Below are 22,422 nucleotides of genomic sequence, written 5' to 3' on the forward strand. Positions count from 1 at the left end.
AAGTGTTTCAGACATAGTTTACTTGCTATGAAATCATCTATATAATCACAATCAATTTTTCCATAGGCCATTGCACCAACCTGAAAAAGTTTAGATTAAATTAGAAGTTCAAATATTTAATAATCCAACACATAAAGTAAAAGTGATAATGAATTCTTAACATACCACAAAAACCAGGTCCTTATCATGTAATATTATAAATTTAAGAAACATAAGCAAAGAAATAAAAAAGCTGAGGTCTTAATTGGATTTCCTAAGATTTGGGGAAAGTATACAGCTCAAGTTAAAATGCTAAAGAATCTGATCAAAGAAAGGGGGAAAATAAAAAGATAAATTAATAAGGCTAAAGATTAAATTTAAACCTGTCAAAGGCATATGACGAAGCGAGTTACTTATGGTGCAGTGCCGTAGGAAAACTCCAGATCCGTGATATTCAAAGCATCCTTCAAAGACTGTAAAAAAAATGGAATTACACTTAGAAATCCATGAGAGAGAGAATAAGCAATTAAAACTGAAAAATAATAAGCAAGTAAAACTAAATCATTACAAAACAATGAATGGGATCAAATGAAATGTATCAAAAATTACAAAACAATGAATGAGATCAAATGAAATGTATCAAAAATCGCAATGAATAGTAATGATGAGACTCAACAGAATGAACTTAAATTAACACAATCTGAATTAAAGAAAGTATATGTTAGCTCTTCTTCTTCCTAACTTGTTTCCCTTCTTTCCTTCCTCACTTGCAGTGTATTCCTCCAGCCGATGGAATTTGAAGAGAGACCTTGGTAAGAGAAGTTTGAACCAAGAAAGAAAAGAAAAGACTGCTGAAGAGTTGGGTAGATTGTGGTTTTTAAAACAGAAAGCCATAAGAGTAAAAGAAATTGAAAAATTATGCCCTCTTTGCCAAATTTTTCGGTATAAGTTGAGTTTAGCGTTTAAGTTTATATCAAACAGTTCTATTTCCTACGGTTGGCATTGATAAAAACAATTTAAAAATATCAGAATGCTTAAAAATTGACACATCAGCAAAACTTTCTAAAATTGCGCCAAGTGTTACTTTTGTTCCACGCTTTACATATATATAATAGATAGATATGGAGCAAATAATTTATTTATCGTACACAACACAACAACAAGAGATTGCGAGTGCTTGTCATTTATGAGATACTCAAGCTTTTTAAACATTTCTTTCGTATTTTTTATTCTCCAAACAAGTCGTGAGTTAAAGATTTTGTAAAAAATAATTCAAAAGTTATTCAATATGATTTTTAGGTCACAGTACTGTATGTAAAATTTTCGATTTTGCAATTAATTCTATAGAAAAAGATTAATTGAAATAAATAAACGAAAGTGACTGGAACTAAACTTAGAGAATTGAAATTAAATTGCAGAGAGTTGTATTGAATTAAAATTAGAGATATGTTCAAATAAAACCCATGTGGTTTGATGTTTTGACGATCTAGTACCTGTAGTATTTTTTGGAGTAAAAATAACCCCGCGGTTGGCACTGTTAGTAATTTCAGTTACTTTTGATTTGACTTTGCCAAATTTTACTGTTAACAACCTCAAAATGAAAATTTTTAAGAATTTAATTCTTTAGAATTTTAGGTTTGAGGTTATTTAGGTGTTGTTTGGAAGGAGAGAGAAAGTTAATGTTTAGCGATAGAACTCTAAAAATGATGATTTTGAAAAATAAAAAATGTGGTTCGTAGCAGATATGATACTAAACAACATTAATTCTTAAAAAAATTTCATTTTGAAGTCGTTATCGGCCAAATTTGGCAAAATCAAACCGAAATTGCTAATGATGCCAATCACAGAGTTATTTTTTCTCCAAAAAATGTCATAGATACCATATTGTCAAAAACATCAAACCACAAAGGTTTTATTTGAACTCCACTTAAACGTACTAGAAATAAATAAAAAATGACAAAAAGAATTTTTCGAAAATAAAACAAATCAACCTGAGTTTGCTTAAATTGGCATTCTAAATTTTAGAAATTGAGTCTGATTTTATGTGTTGTTGTGTGTAGTACTTTTTTTCTGATGCATTTTCCCTATTTATATTGCATTTGTACGTTCAAGTAACTGACTTTAACTTCCACTTCCAACGTCTCTCAATAAGAATGCATTTTCCCTATTACAGTTGGATGACTGTGCAATTTTTTTTTATCAAAACGAGCATTGTGTTTATCGATATTTGCAAATCGATGACTTTTGGGTTGACATTGTCAAATTTGACCGTTAACGATCTCAAAATAAATTTTTTTAAGAATTTAATGATTTTTTAAGCAATTTTAATTCTTTACTTTTTAGTTTTGATGTCATTTAGGTGTTGTTTGGTGAGAAGATATAAAATTAATGTTTGAGAGAGAAATTTCAAAAAAATAATGATTTTGAAAAATAAAAAATCTTGATACTAAACAACTTTAACTATTAAAAAAATTCATTTTGAGGTCCTTAACGGTCAAGTTTCATAATGTCGATCCAAAAGTCCTCGATTTGTAAATATCGACAAACACAGTTCTCGTTTTGACAAAAAAAAAACTACAACTCTCCATCTGTAAAACAATATAACCACATAGATTTCTTTTTAGAATTAACCTATTATTTAATTAGGCCAAAAAAAGTATTTAATTACGATATCGGTCCTAATTAAATTAAAGGTTTAACAATTGCATCAATATGTTTAATTAATAAACAAAAAAATTAATATTATCGGTTAAATTTTCTTTCTTTGCTAAGTACGGTTGTGATTCAGTCTCTCCTATTGGAGTGAAATTCGTCTGTTCTATTGAACAAGTTAACCTAGATGTCGATCATCCTTTTTGCTTAATCTCACCGGACGGCCCTCATCTTGATCCTTTCTTACGTCCATTCCATCGAATGAATAAGGGGAAGGGACTCGCAGTGGCCTACGCAAAACTATGTCTCTCCGGAGACGACTCAGATGGGATGGTCCTGGGAGATTCATCGTTGCGTCCAGCGGAGCAACAACATCTTTTCATTATAGGGCAGTTCCTCACTGCTAAACCAACGCACTTTGACTCAATGAAGAACACACTAGCATCTATTTGGAGACTAGTAAAGGGGGTTACGATAACTGAAACTGGAGTAGAAGGAAGGTACCTTTTCCAGTTCTACCACCCAATGGACATGATCTCCCATTTCCAAAGATTCTAGGCATGTCATTTTAACCAAGTCTCCTTGTATTAAACACATGCCAGCATTATGAAATAGAAAGCATTCATTAGTGAAACCTCAATATATGGTTGTTTTCATCTCCGTCCATTACGATATAAGCCACATAGTTGGTTCAGTTACGTCGGAGAACCGTCGTCCCATCCTCAATAACTATCATATAGATTGGATCTTAATCTACACATTTAGCATACTATAGACTATCAATCATGGATGGAAATACTTCATTAAACAAAATAGTTACTTACAGTCGCCGTCTATGGCTGGCTAAGCCTGCAAGATGAACTACTCACTCATTCTCATGAGTGAACAGCTTGTTCTTTCCCAAAATATTCCTTCCGACAGAAAATAGAATAAAACAGAGAATGAAAGAAAGATGGCTGAAAACGAGGTGCCTCCTTTAGCTAACTATTAAAGTATTTATAGGACACAATAAACCCTAAAACAAATGGCAAAAGAGTACTTAAAGCCTATTACAAAGGACAACTAAATTAATACCCTCCACTTGGCACAAGATGGATGCTGCCTTGCCATCCACATTTTGCTCTCTCCATTAGCTTGCTCGACCCGCGCATAAGTCCGTGACCCGCCAATTTGACCCATTTATGATGTTGTTCATGCTGTTTCATTCTTCTTCCTAGCTGTTCGAGAGGAATCCTTCTTGAACTATAATTTATGTCTGTTTCTCCCATTTCTGGTTGAAAACTAGATATTTGAAGCTCTTTTCCATGAATGTTCAGCCTCGTAAACTTGTTCATTTTACTCATATCAAATTACCCCCAAGTTGAGCTCTTGCTTGTCCTCAAGCAACACAACACAAAGAGAAGTGAAGAAATAGGCAGTTTTAAACAAACATAACCAGCTAATAAGTTGCACATTCAAAAATTTCAACTAATGTGATAAATTACATATAGTAGAAGTTGCAGGTTGAACTAACTAAACACATAATTTCCCTGATCTACATTGAGATCACTTAAGGTTGCTTCTGTTACACTCTCTTCTCACGGTATTTAGCTCTCACTTTTGGTGTTTTAAGTCTCTCGACAGCAATGCATGAACAATATAAGTCTGGACTTTGCCCTTTTGTCCAAATAGGGAGTTCAAACTATTCTTGGTATAATTGAATCTTCACAAGGGTAAGGTGAGTTTTAGGTGTGTGGGTAGGCTATGTGGTTCTTAGTTGTTTGCCAGCGACTTTCGGATGTGTGCCTGTTCCCTTTTCTGATTTTCCTAGAGGGGGAATGTACTTTATTCTGAATACGTAAAATGTATTTATTTATTTATATCCTCTTTGTTTTATTTTTTTATTTTTTTATTTTTCTTATTTTGGATGGTTCCCCTCTGGATTGATAAACTTTTGGGAACATGGCTTGTAATGTACTGGCACTCAAAGCATTTAAAGTTCAGCCATGGTTAGATAGAATGGAAGGGTTAATTGTGTTCTGATTTGGGTGTATGGAATAGGTGGTTGAGTACGGAACAACTGTGTGATGGTGGGTGTATGGAGATGGGATGTTCATCTTCTTATACCAACAATAGTTCTATTCCTTCTGTAAGGGCAAACAGGGCAAAATTTAACTTAACTAATACATGCAAAGCGCACTCCAAAAGAAATAAATTGCATAGGTATGCATAATTTAGGCACAAGTCTCACCGGTTGTTTGCAACTTAATAAGTGATAACCATGTTCATGAAAAATATATGCACAATGTTCAACCAGCCAATCCTAACTACAGAATATCACAAAGTTAAAAATTCTAAGTGCATGGCAACCTAACTAGCAATGCTTATTAAAAACAACGTAATTTTTAAATGGATGGTTGAAGTATGGGTGATGCGTATAGGGTGGTGATTATGATGTGCTTTGTTTTTGTGTGGAATGTTTAGTGAAGTTGAGCAGATGTAAAACAAGGTCATCGGGGGGTGAACAGGTTTACACAAACATCTATTCAGATTGCTAAGACGTTGTTTCCCCTACCCCCAACTTGAACAAAACATTGTCCTCAATGAGAAACAATATGGGTAGGAAAAACAGACGCCAACAAAACAAGCGTAAAACAACAGCGGCAACGAGTCAAGCAAAGGAGAGAGATTGTTACTGATTACACGGTAGGTGATTGGGAGGATTCAGCCTCCTCCTCAGCATTCTCTTTGGTCATAGGTGTGACCTCTTCTTCCATTTCATCCTTCTTCTTGACGGGGCTTTTATGTGAATCATGGGAAACAGTTGTTTTAGGGGCGGTGTTGATGTTGCCTTCCAAAATAGCTATTCGAGCGCACATGATCTCGATTTTGTGCTCATAAGTGTTGATGCGCTGCTCTAGGACTCGCATGTTGATCAGCACTGTCTCCATTTTCATTCTTGCCGCGATGCGAAAGATTTTGTCATCTCCATCACTGGGTTGGGTCTCTTGAAATGCTCGGATTGGGGACACATGCACAGGCTAGGGCATACCGTCCTCGGACCTCCTTCTCTTGGAACTTCCAGCCTGGTCCTTCTCATTCTTCTTGTGTTGCTCTACGTCTCGCCACAGATATTATATACCATTGATATCACAGCATATTTCGATGCACTTCATGACCTATAAATTCAAAGGCTCTATAAAGGGGCCGATGGTTAGTGTAGTAACCTTGGGATCAAAGAACCCTAGGTTTTGGGCAATGGTCGTGATGAAAGGACCACGGAATAAACTAGCGACATTCTTCTTCTGTTGCAAGGAGGCTATGTATTCCGCAAAATAATATCCCACGTTCAACGACTTTTGGTCTCGCAAACAAGCTAAGGCAAACAGGTCGGCGGATGGAACAGTTGCTTAGTGAACCCTGCCAAAAGAGTGAGCCAACCAGTATTCGATGTAAATATTTTAGAGAATAGCTTTCGATACCTGAGTCCTTTGAAGAGCTTAGGTTGTACTCGGCTTGGCCTGTAATAGAATGCCAGAAAGCAGTTGCATCAAATTCCTTAGGGATTTCTCAGATTGTCGAAACATAGTGTTCCTCTTCCAATTCGGACTGGTCAACGAGGCCAAGAAAAACATTCATTTTGTGCACAGAACATTTCATAAGGTTACATATGAGATGAAATTGGTAGCGCTTATGGTGATTAAGGTCTGTGTACTTGACATCTCTTTGGAATGTGGAAATGAACTCCATTGTTAGCTCGTGATAAGCCAGTTCATCGATGGCCAGAAATTTCCTAGATTGGCTCCTTCCACTAAAACTCTGACTTCTTGGTCCAAACTGACCTCTCGCAGACTTTCCTAATAGATTGGCTCCGTAGAAAAAAAGTTAATTCTACTGAGGCTTGTTTCATCGTTTAATGTCGCATATCAGTGCGTGTAGACTCAACTCAGTATTTAGTGCAACATCTATAATTTCTCACAAGTCAAAGAAAAGCATACATATAAAAATGTCAAAAAAAAAAGATTTTTTTGATGTTCCCTCTTAGGCTCAAATACATCTCAAAATTCGTTGGGTTTCAATTTTGTGTTACTAGTTCTCCCAAGCTCAAGTTTAATATCGCATTCCTCCTCGACCTCTTTTTCCACAATTCTTTGTTGTGGTGGTTTTCTTGCTCTTTTCCGTGGGTTGCTACTTTCTCCTGCTTTTGGGTTCTGGAATTTCTTCAAAACAGTTTGGAAGGTGGACCTGCCAAGAAAATGTTTGCCAATATAATAGGTGGATGTGGGCCAATCTCCTCAAAGAATGTGTTTTTCCAACAATCTTTGATAAGGTTGGTCACTAAATACCCCAACCCAATGAATGAATGCTTATGACTGAGCATTTCATGAAAATAGGTAAAGATAGCATCCACACTGTTAGTAGGTTTTTGTTTAAACACACTGTAGGAAAATAGACAAGCCTAGGCACAGCGGAATAATACAATTTTATCTATTTCCCTTTTCGAAGATCTGTTAATTTTTATTTCATACAAAGAGGGATATAATGAAATACCTTATCTGACAAACTATCTACAGTTGCAAACGACGTGCCCACAACTCTTAATCTGTGAGTCACAAACAATGATCAACACAGAAAAGAAAAGCTATTAGTAATCAACCAATGAATAGCAATCTTAATTGATTGCCTCTAAAGAAATCGACACGAGATCAAAGAGAGAGTAAGGAAGAGACTAATTTAGCCGGGATGATTTCGGAACAATTCCTAGCCTCCAGTATTGAGTTGGCCGAAATTTATAGGGAGAGGGGCCTATTTATAGACTTCTCAAACTCTAACCCTGGTTGCATTAGATAATTAATTAATTAGAATCCTATTCGGAATAGAATTCCTAATTAGATAATTAAATAAATATTTATTATTATCTTAATAATATCTAAATATATTTAGATAATAACTCTAATCCAATTAGTTATTAATTTAAGTTAGGGATAATTAATTAGAGTTATAATCACATTAAAACCTCTAATTAATATTATCAGATAATCCTATAATTTAATTCACAATATAATCCAATTATAATTATTAATTAAACTATTTATCCCTAAAATATGCAAATTTCGGCCCATGCTATGTGGCCCACTAAATTACAATTCTGTCCTCTAGTTCCAAGTCCCATGTGCGACCCATTAGGTTCTTATTGCTACTAGTCTTATATTATCCTTTGGAATTAATTTATCCTGATTAATTTCAACATGTATATAATTATTAGTTATAGAACCCCAAAACACTTTTAATAAACAAATTACATAATTACATACATATATATATAAGGCCAAATGTCAAAAAAGTTAAGAAAAAGGCTTACAATGGGATTTTTAAAATTCCAGCAGCTTTACCGACGGAAAATCCGTCGGTAAACTGCCTTTAGTGACAGAAACAGCAAAGTTACAAAACAGTCCCTATATTTTCCAGATTTATTCAAACACTTTAAATCTACTCTATTCTATCATTTTGGATCTCCGAACTACCCAAATTGGATCATAGTCTATAACGGAGACTCCTAAAACGATGTTTTATTTCAAAACGTTATTTAAAAATACTTTTAAAATCTATATTTACAACGTCTTAATCCCGAACTCCCCTTAAATCGGGTCACGGTTCGTGTTGGGACTTTAAGACGAGGTTTTTATTTCAAAACAAAACGTTCATTTAATACGAGACGAGAATTAAGTAAATACGGAAAAATAAATAAACGTGATAAATAAATAAAGAAAGAAACAAAATTATAAATAAAATAAATAGACGAAATAAATAAAATGAATCTAGTCCTCGGATAATACCTCAAGATCGGTATTGACGGCTTGATGTCGGTTGACTCCACGAGTTATGATTTTTTTGGTGTTTTGGTAAAATATTAAACTTTTAGGAAATTTGGATTTTTTTAGGAAAAAAATGTTTTCTCCCAAAAATTCACTTTCTCTCTCTAAAAATAATTTTCTAGAGTGAGAAGCTCCAAAATTCCTCTTCCCCAAAATGCATGGGGATCCGTGCCTTTTATAGGCACGGATCCCGAAGGTTGGGCGTCGCCCGACGGAAGTTGGGCGTCGCCCAACTTAGGTTGGGCGAACGCCCAACGAACGTTGGGCGTTCGCCCGACGTCGTTGGGCGCTCGCCAGACGTCGTTGGACGATGTCCATCGTGCGTCGGGGCACGCCCCACGCTCGACGGGCGATGCCTACCGTCCGACGGGCAACGCCCAATGCTCGGCTCGTCGGGCGGGCGCTCGACGCGCCGCTCGCCGTTATTTATGGAGCGACAATCGTTGCAAGGAGCGATGTTGGTCATTCATCGGCCGACGCTCGACATCCGGGGCCCTCTCATTTATCGATATGACGATGAACGTGCCCGACCTTACTCAAGAGATGCTGAATTTGTTAGCGGGGCTATCACATGCCGACTCTCCGAGTTTCCCTTTGATTTTTAAATTTCTTAACTAATGGAATCAACCGCTTTAGCCGTTTGTCGTGGGTTTTCGTCACAGGTCCTCCGACTCGGTGTCTACAGTTGCCCCTACTTTTCTATTTTGACAATGATGTGTGTGTTTTGAAAACGTTTTTCGCGAACGCAACACATACAATTGAAATATATTAAAGTAAAAGACACATATAGAGTAGGAGGAGGAATACATGATCTCTGCGCCGCACGCTCTTGCCTTGTCTTTCATCTTCACTTTGGCTGTCCCGTCTTTGCCTCTGAATCGGCTGCCGGCGGACGCTCCTTCTGGGGACCCTAGTCTCTAAATCGACCGCATGTAAAATGGCTCTTTCTAGCAACCCTGGTCTCTGAATCGACCGTGGGTAAAGTGGCTCTCTCTAGAAGGTGTAGTTAGACCCGAAGAATAGGGGAGGCCGAGTAATGGACAACCCCTCAGGTATGATCTGAGTTGTCTGGTTTCCTGGGAGAAACCGAGTGCTGTTTTCAGCCATAGTGGGGATCAGCTCAAGGTAGTTAAACCTTTAACAGTGAGCTTTTAAGCTCTGATACCACTTGTTGATCCCTTATAACGTAACAAGTTAGTTCCAGGGGGGGGGGGGACTATTTAAAATTTTAATACGTTAAGGCTGACTTCTTTTTCTTTGAAAAAGGATTACACAGCGCGCTGAGTAAATTAAGGCACTAGCTTAGTCAACTGGTGATTAAGTCAGCTTCTTTCTTTGAGTCAGGAGATAGCACTTGAGTCTATTCCTGAACTCAGATACTCAATACAACACAACTCAGCGTGACCTCTTTACTTGGTCAGTTTTGTTTAAGCAAGCAATATATATATTAATGAGTTTAAGGTTAGAAAGATGTTACTCAGCAGATTTATCTAGGTTCGGCCTCTAAGCCTACGTCCTGTCCCCGGAACACGTTCTGAGCTTTCGAATTCTCTACTGAGCTCTTTAACGGTAGAGCATCAAACGTTTTACAACTTAGAAGCTGAGTATAACAAGAGTACCTTCCTCTATACCTCTACTCACTCCTAATCTCTCGATGAGTACTATAACCGAGTACTCAGCCTCTCCTTTCTAGTCTCTAGAAATGATAAAGATTTGTCCTAAACAACAATTGCTAAGACACCTTAGATGATTGAATAATCACTCTAGACTTTTACACGAAAGATATAGAATTTGGTGTAAGTATTTGCTTTGCTTTTTCTCACAGAACTTTGAGTAGAATTTTGGTCAGCGTAATGAATTGATGAAGTTCTGTCTTATTTGAAGAAATTGAAAAGGCCCTATTTATAGAGACGTCTGAGGCATCAGTCATTTCGAATTTCGAAATAACCGTTGGAGGGAAACAGCTTACTGTCGTTGTCACTCAGTCTTGCTCAAAGCTTTCGGCCAATTTAGATTTGAGTATCTTCTGTCCTCGGTCAGTGTTGAGCAGCTTTTAGTCAGCTCGGCATAATGTCTCTCCATTTATGGTAAGGTCAACTAGACAGCATTCTGTGTCTTCTGAACTTTACCCAAAGTGGAAACACTTTGTCTGGAAGTTGTTCTTGCACAGCTGGTGTCTTGTACTCTTTGTCGATTCAACTCAGCAGCTTCATTCCGAAGTTGTTCAACGAAGGTCTTCTAGATCCTTCTCTTGCTGAGCTGCGTTTTGTTCGTAACGACAGCGTTTTGCACACGCGGGCCGAGTGGTCTTGATCTGTTTGACTTGGGCTTTGACTTCCGTATTGGGCTTTAAGCCTTTTAGTCTTTATGTCTTATAAACAATTTAACTCAACATTGAACAAACACATTAGTTAAATAAATCAAAGCATTTAAACTTAGTGTGTTTAGAATATATTTAATTTTACTTAAATAATTTTGTCAAATCAAAATCATGTGGAAAGGTGTTTCAACAAACTCCCCCATTTTGATGTTGGCAAAACTATTCAGTGAGGAACTCAATGTTGAGCTCCCCCATGATAGTTGACCTATTATTACTTAGCAAACTCCCCCGTCAGGGTTGAGCTACTGACTTAGTTTTACTCCAAACATTTTAAGGTTTAATCGAGTAAGTCTAAGGTCAGTTTTCAGATATAGGTCAGCTCATGGAACATATTCTATTTTACTCAGTATTAAGCTGAAGGTGTAACATTCAGAAAGCACTGAGTAATCATTTTGTTCAATGGGTCTTATGAGACAGTGTTTTATAAACATACAAGACAGTGTCAAACATATAGTCAGCATTGAATACAATCAACAAGTATTACAAACATTAAACATAGTTGATGTATTTGAAGATACATAATAACATAATACTCAGCATCGTATGAAATAACTCAAGTTAGGATAAAAGATGCAAGTATTGTATTGAAGTAAAGTAGTCAGCATACATAGCAAAAGATGAGCATAAAAGAACATAGAGACTACAGACTAAGTACAAAACTAAGCTAGCCCATTTCTACTTCTTTTTCTTTTGCTTAGACTGACTGCTTCTAGGAGCCTCCTGCTGAGTTCTAGCTTGTTCTTTCTCCCCCGTTTTGTCAGCATCGGGAGGAGCAGGAATTCTGAAGGAGTCGGTTAAGACTGCGGCGGTTAGTACGGCGGACAGCTCCTTAAGTTTGTCGGAACTTTCATTAATGCCGTCAAAGACAATAACGCCTTCATTCAAGACCTCTTTTGGTATGCCGATTTCAGCGGCGCTGAGCAGGCTTAGTATGTAAGCTTGAGACTTACCTACCCAAGTAATTGAATCTGTCAGTGCAGCAAAAACTTGATGAAAGGTCTTTAGCAGTGCTGAGTCATAATATTGATGCTGGATATTGTTATGACGCACATGGGTGAAGATCCTTTGGGAGTTGACCAATATCTCATTTTGCTTCATTTGGTCAGTGTCCATCTCTTGCTTATTCAAGTTCAGCAGACGAACTGCTTCGCTAATTTGCACCACCAAGCATTGAGAGTAGGAAGCCAGCTGATGGTTGGTCTTGGTTTGCTCAGTGTGAAGCTGGGCAAAGAGCATCTTAACTTCATCAGAAGTTGCATACTGAGTATTCGTAGCTGACAAGGTCTGAAATTGTCCCTGAAGGGAGTTGAGATGTTGAACCATTGTCAGCAGAAGCTCAGTTAGTTTCACAATGGAATCCTGCTTAGGTTGTTGAGCTTGAACAGAAGTCAGTATACTTAGCAAGTCCTTCATACCTCGAACCTCATTGAGAAGTTGAGTTACTTGGGAAAGCTGTGTTGGCTCAACTGTTGAAGACCCAACAGCAGGTTCACCGGTTTGATGAAGGTCGTGGATTAATGTTTGCACCGAGTTGATGATTCTTTTACCAGACTCGGTGGCATGCAAGTAGCTGAGAGATCCTTCATCATGTTGCCTAGTTTCCTCAATATGACCAGTTGGTGGAGGAGTCAGAGTGATGACATGGTTAGTGACTGGAAGAGGGTTTTCGAGCTGCACTTGGTTTTCTGGAAGAGATGATTGATCGGCAGTAGTGATGGTCGGTGAAGTAGTAATCCTAATGCTGTCAGTGATGACAGGGGCAGGAATGTTCTGAGTCAGCACAGTGCTTGGAGCAGCAGTATTGATGAGAACTTGCTCGATTTGGCTTGTGGAGTTGGCGGAAGCATTCAAGTCGGCTTGTTCCTTTTGTGAAGAAACAGAGGCTTGCTTTTCAAGAGAAGCTTATTGAGAAGAAGGGGTTTGCTTACTGAAAAACTTCAGCTTAAGAGAAGAAGGATCTTTAGTCGGCTTTTGAACAGGGAGGTCAATGACAATTTTCTGACTTGCCTTTACTAATCTTCTTATGCGAGGAGGAGTAGGGTCAGCTTGGATAGATTCTCCTGAGTGAGAAGGAGAAGTTTCTTCTTGATCAGCATCATGCTGGTCAGCTTGTTCTTATACTTCATCTGCAGCCAACTCGGTATTAGTTGGGTCAGCAGTTTCCTCTTCACTTGCTGTCTCCTCAGCGTCATCCTGATCACTTTCTTCTTCTTCGTCTGCTTCCTCATCATCCTGATCTTCGTTATCTAATTCTTCTTCCACCTGAGTGATGAAGTGATCATCCAGTTCCACATCATCTTCTTGATGCTCGGCTTCAGTTCCCTGACATTGTGTGAAGTGAGAATCACCAGGAACAATGATGTCAGTGGGGATAGCATCAATTGGGGTCAGCTTTGAAGACTTCTTCTTCTTCAGAGGTTGCTCAGCAGCATCTACTCTTTCTTCTGTATCAGGCTCATCTTGCATGCTTCTTTTCTGAGCTGACATAGGTCTATCCTGACCTTTTTGAGCAGCTGACTTTTGCTTCTTAGCCGGCGACTCAGCATCTTTCGAAGGAGTCCCAACAACTTTTCTTTTGCGGGCAGCTGGAGCCTTTGTTCTTTTGCCCTTCTTTGGGACAGTCTCCTCAGCAGCCTCATCAGCATTTTTTGCTTTCTTAACTGGTTGGTTATACTTCAAGGCACGCAGCGCAACAGCTATTATCTCAGAGCCTTGGGCCTCAGTTTCCTCGAATAGATCAATTTGATGGTCTTTGAGGATTCTGGTTATGAGTGAGCCTAGCCTAAGAGTTCATGTGCTCCTTTAGAAGCCAGCGATTAAGAAAACCGGCATATTGATGGGCTTGAAGGTCAACATATGCCATATGAAGCATTGCTCGAAATTTGTCGCTGAGCTAGTGCAATTAATCTTGGGGTAGATGTAATTGGTCAGCAGGTAGTGTGCCATCTTTTGGTGCTGGTCCATTGATGAACTTGAGATTTCTCCAGAATGGCCAGGGGGTTTGCAGAAGGTGGCTACATACCCAGTTCCTTCATGATCACCAGTTCTCCTCATCTTGGTTCCCTCATTCTTCAGTTTTAGCAAGTTGGCAAGGTAGGTAGGGTTGATAAAGATGGTTTTCTCTTTTACCACAGTTACTAGGTAGTCCTGGTTATCATCAGCAACCCACAAGTTATGGTAGAATTCCCTTACAAGGTCAGGGTAAGTGGGATCTCTAATGGAGAACAGCTCGGTCCAGCCATTCTTCGATATCCATTCACAGAATGGTTGCTCGGTTGTTACAAAAGCCTCAGAGAACCATCTTGAGAAGTCTATCTTCCACTCTCTAACGTCTTCGAAGACTTTAGTGTAGGTTCTGGCTTTGGTCGGCTTTCCTTTAGAGGAGGAAGCTTGGCCAGCTTTGCCTTTGCTCGGTGTAGTGGCCTTAGTCATTTTAGGCGGAGTAGTATGCTTGGAAGGTTCATCGGAACTGGTCTTCGGGTGACTGGCACCGGAGATATTCACGGAAACCTTAGTCATAGTTTCAGAGAGGGATTTGGAAGTCTTGAGAGTTTTTAGAGAGAGAATGCTTATGCCTGAGAATTCGGTAAGTATAAAGTGATAATAATGGGGATTTGCCCATTATTTATAGTGGTGAAAAGTGGATCTTATCGAATCCATGTGTCAATTTTGCCTTGGGATTGTCAACCGACAATGATCCTGGCTTTTATGACACATTCGGTGCATACGTCATCCTAGGTGGCTATCACGTGCTCTAGCATTAAATGCAACGGATCTTATACTCAGCGTTTAAAATACTAAGCGTTTTATATTCTGAGTCGTCAGTTTTATACAAACGGATGATTTCTCAGTTTGAGATAACTACTCGGTGCCAATGTTTGCTCAGTATGTGATATTCATTCATTTAGCATTAATCACTCAGCATACATCTATTCACTTAGCAAATAATAGATCACTCAGCATGTTAATTCACTCAGCATGAATATATATTAAGAGTTGGAATTTACTGAAGAGGATTAAACATACCAATGGCTTCTCTCAGTATGCTGAACTGCTCACGAGCCCGTGGCTTTATGAAGATATCCGCAAGCTGCTCGTCCGTTGGGACATAGGTCAGCTTTATCTCACCCTTGAGTACATGGTCTCTAATGAAGTGATGTCTTATGCTGACATGCTTCATCCTACTGTGTTGAATTGGGTTCTTTGATAGATCAATTGCACTTTTGTTGTCACATTTGACCTCAATTGTCTTTGTTTGAACACCATAGTCTTCAAGCTGTTGCTTAATCCATAGGACTTGAGCAACACAGTGTCCAGCAGCAATGTACTCAGCTTCAGTGGTAGATAAGGCTACTGACGCCTGCTTCTTGCTGAACCAGGATACAAGACAGCTTCCTAAGAAATGACATCCTCCAGAGGTGCTTTTTCGTTCAAGCTTGTCTCGTCCATAGTCAGCGTCAGTGTATCGAACGAGTGTGAAACAATGAGTGTTGGGATACCATAAACCTGCGTTCACTGAGCTTTGCAAATATCTAAGGATTCTTTTTACAGCTATGTAATGAGATTCCTTAGGGTTAGATTGATATCTAGCACAGTAGCATACTGAGAACTGAATGTCCGGTCTACTTGCTGTTAAGTAAAGTAGAGAGCCTATCATACCTCGATACAATTTGCTGTCTACCGACTTACCATTCTCGTCAGCGCAGAGGATAGTGTTAGTGCCCATAGGAGTAGATATTGGCTTGCAATTTTCAAGATCATATTTCTTCAATATCTCCTTGGCATATTTAGCTTGACTGATGAAGATGCCATTTTTCCCTTGTTTGATTTGAAGTCCAAGGAAGAAGTTGAGTTCTCCCATCATTGACATTTCAAACTCAGTCTGCATTTGCTTGCTAAATTCCTTGCACATTGACTCATTAGTAGCACCGAAAATAATATCATCCACATATATTTGAGCCAGCAGGGTATCTTTACCCTTTCTCTTAATGAATAAGGTTGTATTAGCTTTGCCTCTGATATAGTTTCTAGTCAGCAGGAAACTGGTCAGCCTCTCATACCAAGCATGTGGTGCTTGCTTGAGGCCGTACAGAGCCTTTTTTAGTTTATAAACGTGGTTTGGGAATTTAGGATCCTCAAACCCTGGAGGTTGATTGACATAAACTTCCTCGTTTATAACTCCATTAAGGAATGCACTCTTAACATCCATGTGAAACAGTTTAAAATTCATATAACCTGCATACGCGCATAAAATTCTAATAGCCTCTAGCCTTGCCACTGGGACAAAGGTCTCACCGTAGTCAATACCTTCTTGCTGACTGTAGCCCTGAGCTACAAGCCTTGCTTTGTTCCTGACTACATTTCCTCGCTCATCCAGCTTGTTGCGGAAGACCCATCTTGTACCAATGGTCTTCTGACTTCTTGGATGTGGCACTAACTCCCATACATCGTTTCTTCTGAATTGGTCAAGTTCCTCTTGCATTGCGCTCATCCAGAATTCATCTTCCTCAGCATCAGCAAAGTTCTTTGGTTCCTGAACTGAGACGAAGGCTACGTTGCTGAGGTATCTCCTGAGTTGGTTTCTTGTCATCAGGGTATTCTCAGCGGCATCAAGAATAGCACTCTCTGAGTGTCCTCTTGGTATCCTTATCTCCTTTGGTAGATTGATGTCTGTGTTTCAACAATCTCTGCAGGTGTAGACTGGTCAGTGAAAACAATTTGAGGTTCACTTTTACCTTGGGTCAGCCCTTGAGGGAATGACTCAGCGGCTGTATCTTGATCAGCGGGTACTGAGTGTGGATCATCCTCAGTCAGCGGCAGATATCTTCATGCAGGGTTAGTTTCGTCGAACTCAACATATACTGACTCTTCTAAAACTTGAGTTCGTTTATTGAAAACTCTATATGCTTTGCTGTTTGTTGAGTAGCCTAAAAAGATAGCTTCATCAGCTTTTTAGTCAAACTTAGCTAGGCTATCTTTGGTGTTTAAAATAAAACATTTGCAGCCAAAGGCACGAAAGTATCCAATGTTGGGCTTTCGTCCTTTCCAAAGTTTGTAGGGGGTTTTCTTTAGTATAGGTCTAACAAGAGCCCTATTAAGAATATAGCACGCTGTGTTAACAACTTCTCCCCAAAAGTACTTTAGAAGCCTATGCTCACTCAGCATTGTCCTGGCTATTTCAACCAAGGTTCTGTTCTTCCTTTCAACAACCCCATTTTGTTGAGGCGTCCTAGGAGAAGAAATATTATGGTCAATGCCGCTGGCTTCACAGAATTCAACAAACTGTTGGTTTTTGAATTCTCCACCATTATCACTTCGGATGTGAGCCAATTTTAGGTCTTTATCATTTTCAAGTTTTCTAACCAAATTTGAAAATGTCTCAAAGGTCTCATCCTTGCTACTCAGCAAGATGACCCAAGTGTACCGAGAAAAGTCATCTATAATGACCAAGAAAAATCTTCTTCCACCCAGACTCAGCGGCTGGACTGGACCGAAGAGATCCAAGTGTAGTAACTCTAACGGACGCTTAGTTGAGACAATATTTTTACTATGAAAAGATTGTTTGGTTTGTTTTCCAGCTTGGCAAGCGTGGCATAGTTGATCTTTTTCAAATTTAAGTTCTGGCAGTCCCTCAACCAATTGCTTTCTTGCTAATTTGGCCAGGAGGTCCATGCTTACATGACCAAGTCTCCTGTGCCATAGCCATGAATTTTCTTCCTTTGAAACTAAGCATACAGTTTTTGAAATTTTTTTTTCAGGTTCAGCATGAAGACATTATCAATGCGAGGGGCAGTTAAAATTAACTCATTAGTTTTACCCTCGTATATTTTACATCCAGTGTCATCAAATATAACTTTTCTCCCATTGTCACATAGCTGAGCTACGCTGAGTAAGTTATATTTGAGTCCGCTGACTAGGGAGACTGACTCAATAGTAGGATTACCTCCAACGGTTCCTGACCCTACTATCTTACCCTTTTTGTTGTCTCCAAAACTTACGCTTCCTCCTCGTTTACGCTCAAATGTGATGAACTGAGTTTCATCACCAGTCATATGCCTCGAGCATGCGCTATCAATAGACCACATCTTTGACTTCTCAGCACATCTCAGGCTTACCTGCAATGTAACTAGTTACTCTTAGGTACCCAATTCTTTTTGGGTCCTTGCTTGTTAGGTTCAACAGGTAAAGCATCATATTTTATTTTATGGCGACATACTTGAATAGTATGGCCATTCTTTCCACAGAAGTCACAGCTGACCTTCCGTTTAAGATTTCTCACTGACTGGTCAGCACCCCAGTGCTGAGCGTGCCAGCACACCTTTGTGGTGTGTCCTGTCTTCCCACAGAAGTCACACTGGACTTTCTGCTGAGGATTCCATCTCTGCTGACCAGTACCTCGGTACTGAGTATTCAGAGGAATATTTCTTTTGTTTGGAACCTTTAGTTGGTTCTGGATAGCTGTGACGTCCTTTCTCAATTTCTTAGAATCTGATTGGACTTCAGAGACAGACTTATGTATGATCTCCATGTTATCATGCAAAGTTCAGTTGTCATAAAGAAGGAATCTGAGGTCACTCAGCTTGACCTCTTCAACCTCGTCACAGCGCCTGCTGAGTGCTCTAACTTTCTTATTACACTTTTTGACAAGTGTGTAGAGATCACTCAGGGCATTAACCATTTCATTTCTGAGCTGGGGTAGTGATATTACCTCATTTGATTGCTCCTCGTCATCAGATGCAATGGAGGGGTCAGCATGCTCAGAGATGCACGGCTCAGCAAGTTCGCCAGCCATAAAACAGATCTTTGCTGACTCAGTGGCATCAGCTTCTGATGATGAAGACTCATCACTGTCGCTCCACGTTGCCACCATTGCCTTTTTGCCGTTCTTCCTTTCTTTCCTCAGCGTGGGGCAGCTTGACTTGATATGGCCAGTTTGATGACATTCAAAGCATGTAATGGGCTTTGAGTTGTCCTTCTTGTATTTGCTGTCGCTGGACTCAACTTTATACTTATCAAACTTTCTGTAAGGCTTCTTAGAGTATTTGTCATTCTTTCTGAACAACCTCTTCATCTTCCTGGTGAACATAGCCATCTCCTCATCATCTGTTGAACTCCCATCAGTGGAGTCAGCTTTCATGACAAGAGGTTTTTGCTTCTTGTCTTCAGACTTTTCCTTCACCTCGAAATTCTTCATTGAGATCTCATAGGTCAGCAGTGAGCCGATGAGTTCATCATATTTGTAGGTGGTTAAGTCTTGAGCTTCCTCAATAGCAGTCTTCTTTGCTTGCCAGTTTTTAGGAAGACTCCTGAGAATCTTCTTGACTTGTTCTTCCTCAGTGAAGATCTTCCCAAGTCTCTTGAGCTCATTGATGATGTTTGTAAACCTTGCATTCATGTCAGAGATTCCCTCATCATCGTTCATCTTGAACAACTCGTATAGTCTTATCTGCTGGTTCACCTTGGACTCCTTTACTTTGTTGGTTCCTTCGTAGGTGACCTCCAGCTTCTTCCAGATCTCTTGCGCTGACTCACAACCTGATATCTTATTATATTCTGCAGCATCAAGCGCACAGTGAAGCATATTTATAGCCGAAGCGTGATTTTGTAGCTTTTTGAGATCATCCTCTGTCCATTTGGCCTCAGCTTTGACAACTGTTTGGCCAGCCACAACTTCAATAGGAACAAACGGGCCTTGGACTATTGAAAGCCATGCACTCATGTTTGTTGCCTGAATAAAGTTTTTCATCCTATTCTTCCAGAAGGTGTAGTTAGACCCGAAGAATAGGGGAGTGTTAAGCCCAAAATATACCTAAAATATCATCAATAATTACATCAATATTGCTACGAATTTATGCTATTTATAACTATTTAGAAAGCTTTTACTTTCGAATATGTTTCTTTCATGCAAGGTACATAAATATTTGGTAAAATCCAAATAGCAGTAAAAAGAGCTCGAAAATAGAAGAAAAGCCCTACAAAAGGAGTCGAAGACGACGAAAATTAATAACGCCAAGTCGAGGACACGAACGAGAGCGAAAAAATGAAAAATGCTCCGTGCCGCGACCGCGGCTTCCCCTTTTCACGGTCGCGACACGCGTCTTTCAGCCATTTTACCCTTCGTCCGAAGTACAATTGATGCTCCCCCATTCTCGGTAGTGAATTTGATAATTCTCGGTACGAGCAGGAGATTTAGAAGCCTAGTTACACACTTTCGTTTTCGACGGAACGCGATCGTTCGGGTGGATAAAGACATTCCTTCACAACGGACACGATCCTTCACAACGGACACGACACTTCGATCAAGACTCTTCAACATCTATAAATAAAGAGTTGATGGAGAGTTGAAATAATGTGATATGTGTAGAAGAAAGAAATTAGTGTAGAATTTATGTAGAAATTCCGAATCAAGTGATTCAGAAGTTAGATTTCGATTCTGTTCAAAAGCAATATGATGTACACACATTGTTTACAAATTAATAACAAATTCAGTAGCGTTTAGACATTGTTCCAGTTTAGTTTTCATTTTGGTAGTAGACCGACCCAATCTCTATTACGAAGATTCAGCGAGAAGATTGAGTAGAGGATTCGCCCCTGAGCTTGATAAACTCGAACGAAACCCAAGGAAAGGATTGACAACCCGTTCACTTGCACGCCGTCGAAGAATTCAATGCTCCATGTTCTCTGTAAACTTGTATCAATTTATATTTCATCTAATAAAGTCCGTTCTATTCGATAGATTCTTATGCAGCACTTTGGTAAATGAGCCGAAGTGGATTGATGCTGGTGTTTTCATTAAAACGTATTTAATCCAAAATCTTTACAAGGAAACTTTGTTGAACACTTAGGCAAATTATTATCTCGGTAGAGTTTTAATTTGGTTCAGGGCAATTATCCCGGATAAGGGTTTTGTCGCGTTCAAAGCCAATTAATTAGAGGTTCCGTCATTTATTTCATCTTTATAATTCGTACAAAGTTTAAAGTTGTTTCTTTGCTTAATGCAAACAAATATACATGTTTACTTTTCTAAAGTACTAAAACGTTCATGTTTTGCAAATTCATTTTTAATCAGATATTTTCTAACATCTTCATATTCTAACCTAATTCTCATTCTAGCTATTTCAAAACCAAAACCGATTAAACGATTTTCCATATTATAAACCTTTAAAGTAAATTTAACCGATTATAAATAAGTTTTGTTCAAAAAGCGTTCCCTGTGGGATCGATATCTTTTATTACTACAAGCGTATACCGTGCACTTGCGGAAATCGCTCAACAAGTTTTTGGCGCCGTTGCCGGGGATACGCCAAAGTTTTTGACAAAATTTTAAATTTTTCATGTTTTATTACGAATCTAGGTTTATTCATACTTATTCAAACTTTTATATTTTTAATTATTTTCAATTACTAACATATTTATTTTTCAAATTCTGTTTTGTAGGTAGTTTCGGTTCGTGCGAAATTTCAAGTTCATGCGCAGTTCTCGAAGTTCGGGCACGTCACCAGATCCTATTGACCCAGAAATTGAAAGAACCCTTAAAAAGAACAAGAAAGAAAAGAAAAAGAAAAACCAAACCCCAATAAAAACTAAAATTACCGAGCCAGAAGTTATGGCCACACTTATGGATTACGCTAGGCCAGGAGTGGCCGGTGTAACAAACAGTATAGTTAGACCCCAAATCAATGCAAATCAATTTGAAATTAAGCCTGCGTTGCTTAATATGTTGCAAAATAATGTAACGTTTTACGGGTTACCTAACGAAAATCCTAACACCCATTTGACAAATTTCTTAGAAATTTGTGACACTTTTAAAATTACAAATGTGACTACGGAAGCGATCAATCTTCACCTTTTTCCTTTTACTTTGAAGGATCGAGCCAAAGAATGGTTAACTTCTATGCCAGCCGCATCAATTGAGACTTGGGAGCAATTAGCCCAAGCATTTTTATCAAAATTTTTCCCTTTAGCAAAAAACGCAAAAGTCATTAAAGAGTTAACATCTTTTTCTCAAAATGATAATGAAACTCTTTATGAGGCTTGGGAACGTTTTAAAGAACTTCAACGTTTATGCCCACACCACCAATTGCCCGCTGAACTTTTAATGCAAACATTTTATAATGGACTAAATCCTACAACTAGAGGTTCATTGGATGCTATGTCTGGAGGGTTATTCATGAAGAAAACATCTGCCCAAGCGAGAGAACTTTTGGAGGAAATGGCAATCAACAGCAGTATGTGGCCCGCGGAACGTGGACACGTACCAGTAGCGAAACCATCATCCTCAACAACATCATCAGTTAAAGGTATAGTGAATCTTGATCCAGTAGCGATGTTGCAAGCCCAATTTTCTGCCTTGTCGCACAAAATTGATAGGTTTATGGCACCGTGTGATCCTAATGGTCAACCAATCCAAACGGATGTGGATTACGAAGGTATGAGTGAAATTGAACAGGTAAACTTTGTCCAAGGGCAAAACCAAACTAATAACCCTTATTCCAATACATATAATCCTGGATGGAGAAATCATCCTAACTTTAACTGGAGAGATAATAACAATAA

At 38.8% G+C, this 22,422-nt stretch overlaps 1 non-coding gene across 1 annotated transcript; it reads right to left on the reverse strand.

The window, feature by feature from the left end:
* Nucleotides 1–21,841: 21,841 nt before the first annotated feature.
* On the reverse strand, nt 21,842–21,948 carry LOC136215988 (small nucleolar RNA R71). The gene has a single exon (XR_010682988.1). It is a non-coding gene; the product is annotated as a small nucleolar RNA R71 (small nucleolar RNA).
* Nucleotides 21,949–22,422: the final 474 nt, after the last annotated feature.

This window comes from Euphorbia lathyris, chromosome 1 (assembly GCF_963576675.1).
Source record: "Euphorbia lathyris chromosome 1, ddEupLath1.1, whole genome shotgun sequence".
Taxonomy (NCBI): Eukaryota; Viridiplantae; Streptophyta; class Magnoliopsida; order Malpighiales; family Euphorbiaceae; genus Euphorbia; species Euphorbia lathyris.